The sequence below is a fragment of the Humulus lupulus genome, chromosome 5 (genome assembly GCF_963169125.1).
Source record: "Humulus lupulus chromosome 5, drHumLupu1.1, whole genome shotgun sequence".
Taxonomy (NCBI): domain Eukaryota; kingdom Viridiplantae; phylum Streptophyta; class Magnoliopsida; order Rosales; family Cannabaceae; genus Humulus; species Humulus lupulus.
Genome location: NC_084797.1, coordinates 158,417,899 through 158,422,440, shown reverse-complemented (window position 1 = coordinate 158,422,440; position 4,542 = coordinate 158,417,899).

The following is a 4,542-nucleotide window of genomic DNA, read 5'->3' as shown; positions in this document are numbered from 1 at the left end:
CGTTATAATTTCACAATTCTTACACAAAAATAAAAATAAAAAACAATATATCCACACAATTTCATATAATTTAACAAAAGTACTTTTTTTTATTCAAGTTATATAATTAGTGTTAACAAACATATTATGTGTTAGGGGATTCATATGTGCTGGCGACGAAAACGCCAGCACCAACTACCATTTTTATTGTTTTTGATGTAGATCCCATTTTCTAATAAATTAGCTTTTGGAAATCGGCTGATAGAATTACACCATTTTCTCACATTTTATTTTTATATTAAAGTATTTAAATAAACATGTGTCCACTCAACCTCCCTTTATGAATAAACCAACTTGACATTCTATTTTTTTTTAGAGAGAACGTGACATATCAATCTTTTTCTCAACCAACCTAAGCATAAATACGAAAAAGTTCAAGATTTTCCCAGGTTGATACTCTTTATTTTACCCATTTCCAGTACAAAGAAGCTTTGTCAATATCAATTGTAGACTAGTTTAGCTGAAATAGCATATCAGGAGGCTTAAAATTACCATTCTTCGAAGATCTAGCTCGTCACCAAATGAAAAACATCAATTTAAAGAATTAAAAATCACAAATAAACAATAAAAAAAAATCCAGAATCTTAAAGCCTGAAAAACATTTAATCGTTTCCATTCTCCGTCCAACTAAGAAAACATTAGCATTAAGCGTCAGATGATGGCAGCAGTAAACAAAATGGAATAAGGATTCATCACACATTCATGAGCATAAATAAATTGCGATGCCATTAAAATGTGGTTTAATACGTTATAGAAACAAGCATCTAATACCTAGTTAGTATAATGGAAAACAAACACGACCCAAGAAATTAGGGCTGCACATCGAGTGGGTTGGTCGGATTCGCGTTAGTCGGGTCAAGTTTGTTGAGTTTCGGGTGAGAGAAGGTAATACCGAACCCGCCCGAAATGCAGTCGGGGTTAGATTGGGTTCGAATCAGGTCGGATGGGGGAACCTTGGGCTCAGGTGGTGTCTGATTCGGGTGGGGAAGAAGTGTAACCGAACCCAACCGAAATAGACTCGGGTAGGGTAGGGTTCGAGTGGGCCCAAGACTTTACTTATTTTTATTTTTTTTTTCATTGCAAAATTAGACTATTAACTCTTTTTTTTTTTTTTACAATTGAGTTAATTTATAAAACAATTGGGTATTGACTTGACTATGACTAGAGAGTATTGGCTATTGACTATTCCAATTCACACAATTCAATTCACAAATATAAAACTAACATGAAACATCCAAGTTCAAACTCTAACCAAAAACAAAAATCTATAATTTCCAAAGTCCTTAATTAAAATTATAACGTCTATACCAACTATACCAAAACCATAGTCCAAAAGTCAAAATTCAAAGTCCTTAACAAAAGTTACTAAACTACTAAAATTTAAAAAGTCCACAAAATGTCCAAAGCCCAAATAAAGTAATTTCCAAAATAGATATAAAAGTCTTCCTTCATCATCCTTCCCTTCATTTCCTACATTTCTCCTTCCCAGTTTCCAATTCCAAAATAATGTAAACCTTGAAATAGAAAAATAAATAAGTTAAATAAATTAAAACAAAAATGCTAAGTATGAATTTTGAATTATGAGTTTCTTAAATTCTTACAAGTCAAGCCACATCATATGAGGTTCCCATCTTCATTCATTAAGTTCCTTGTGCAGCAGATGAGGCTGTAGATGGAGCATTAATAGAACCCGAAGGCGAAGGCGAATCATAAACATTTTCACTAGCACTAGCAGCAGCAGTATCACCTGTGATCTCTGCAATATATCAATAAATTTCATATATTATATACTTCCATAAATATGATTCAAAAAATAATTACAACTAAAATACCAAATAAAAGTTTGTTTAACAACTTACCAGACTCGAGAATCTCTGATGTCTCTAGCACTTCTATTTCATCCATGTAGTCTCGAACAATGATTGGTTGATGTGAACTGCTCCACCAGTTTTTGAGACATATTAAACATTCAACCATTTTAGGACTCAGTGAACTCCTAAAAGGATCTAAAATTTGATCACCAGTCAAAAAGGTAGCCCCAGAAGCAACAGTTGTAACTGATATGGCTAACACATCACGAGCAATGATTGACAAGATCTTGTACTTGGATGCATTTCCGGCCCACCATTTCAAAATGTCAAAGTTGTCACTCTCAATCATAGGTTCAACATCCTCAGTTAGATACCTATCAACCTCATTCTTTGTCTTACCACCATCTTCCTCTTTCCTTTGGTGTACAAACTCATCATGCAACAAAGCATACTTCTTCAAACTAGAAGTAGAAGTGAATGAGGAAGAGGAAGATCCACTAGGTTGAGGCTGAGGCTGAAGTAATGTAGAACCCCCACCACCATACAAATCAAATAGTGATCGTAATGTTTGTTCTACCTCATTAACCATATAAGCCCATGTCAGTGGACCATAAAAAGCTTTGAAGCAATGGTTGAGATACTTGAGCTTGTATCTTGGGTCAAGAACCAAGGCAATTATAAGGGCCTTGTTACATTCCTCAATCTTTCCCCAGTATTTGTAATATTTCACTTTCATGCTTTGTGCCATACTCGCTAACAATGGGTCATCCTCCTCAACTGCCATTCTATACAAAGTGTGATGCATATTACATATTTCAATAAAGTACTTGTCTGCCGTAACATAGGTTGATCCACTAAACCTTAATGTCACCTCGTAGAAAGTCTCCAAAAACTTCACAAAGACTGTCACATTCTCCTAGTCTGTCTTAGTAGGCGGCCCCTTCTTTTTCTTTCCATCTTTGTTAACCTCATCAAAATACTTCAAGAAATTTGCAATTTGCATATGACATTAAAATTTCAAATGCCCTTTTGGAATTTTAATGCACAATTAAGCATGAGATATGTAGAGTTCCACCTTGTCTGGACATCTAAAGATAGAACTCCTTTGCATTCAATTCCTTCTTCTATGGCAAGTTCTTTAAACATTTTGAGCCTAGCGAGAGAAGACCTAACATATCTTACAACATGTCTAATGCTAGCAATCGAATCATGCTTCTCTTTTAATCCTTCATTGACAATCAAGTTTACAATATGAGCACAACACCTCATATGTAAAAACTTCCCATCTAAAATGAGACAATTTTTCTTTTCTCTAAACCGTCTCTTTAAAAACTGAATAACAACATCATCTGAAGAAGCATTGTCCACCGTAATGGCAAACAATTTTGAAATTCTCCAATCATTTAAACAAGTCTCAATCTCTTTGCCAATAGTCTCCCCGTATGATCTACCACTAGGCACAAAATTATGATTCTTTTCTGATAGTGGAAATCAGAGTCAATCCAATGCGCCGTGATGACCATATAGTTCAAATTTTTAATAGAAGTCCATGTATCAGTGGTGATGGAGACTCTCTCATGATTTAAAATATTTTTCAAATTCCTTTTCTCTGCATCATACAATTTCAACATATCTTAAGCAATAGTCATCCTAGGAAGGATATCAAACCTAGGTTGTATGGTTCTAACAAATTATCAGAAACCCTCCCCCTCAACATGTCTAAAAGGTAACTCATCCAACACAATGTGTTTTGACAAGGCAAGCCTGCATGCCTCTTTGTTATAAGCCACTGGAACTAAAGTTATTTCCCCTTCCTTCCCTCCTTTCATTGGCTCAAAACTTAAACCTTTTTCTTTTTCTCATGAACCTTATACGGACTAAACTCACAAACATTCCTAAAGTGATTCCACAGATGACTAGTCCCATGCTTTATACTATCACATAAGAACTCACCACCACAATAACAAAAATGCACTTGGGTATCTCTTCTTTATCATTAGGATCAATTGTGGGCAATTTTTTTAAATGCTCCAAAATATTTGACCCTTTTGTTTTTTTTGGAGGCAAAGGAGGTTTTTTTCTTTTTTTACCCCTTCTTTTAGGTTTACCCTGGGCCTGATCTGTAGGTGTTTCATCATTGGTAGGTGGAGGTGGTGGAGTTTTGTAACGTCCTCCTAATCAAGGACCATTACAATGTGTATTTTAAATAGTACTCGACTCGCTAAACTAGTCGTCTGGCCATAACCGTGTAACTAAACGTAATTAATGGTTTAGGGTTAAAGTTTTTGGTCAAAAGGTATAACTGTTTCACTAAAATGTTTACTTCCATACATGGGATCCCAAACTCACATTTAATAAGGTTAATTATAATTGAAAAGTTACAACCAGCCGACCTAAGCGGAAAAATAGGTTTTGACCCTAGTTCCTCTGAGAAACCCCGGCCGTGGTGCTCGAGCAGTCGCATATGTACACATCGTTACCGAACCTCTCCAACTCATGAATGGTCCAACTTCATTTTCCCTTTACTTGCACCACATAGCGCCCGTGAGCCAAGGCTCAACAATAAAACATAAGCATGTTCATAAGCAGTTAATAACACGTTACCAAATCATAATAAGCATGCCTAGCAGTAATAACCCTACTCATGCACGCATACCATTCATATAAATGACTACAACGTCATATGGAGCTA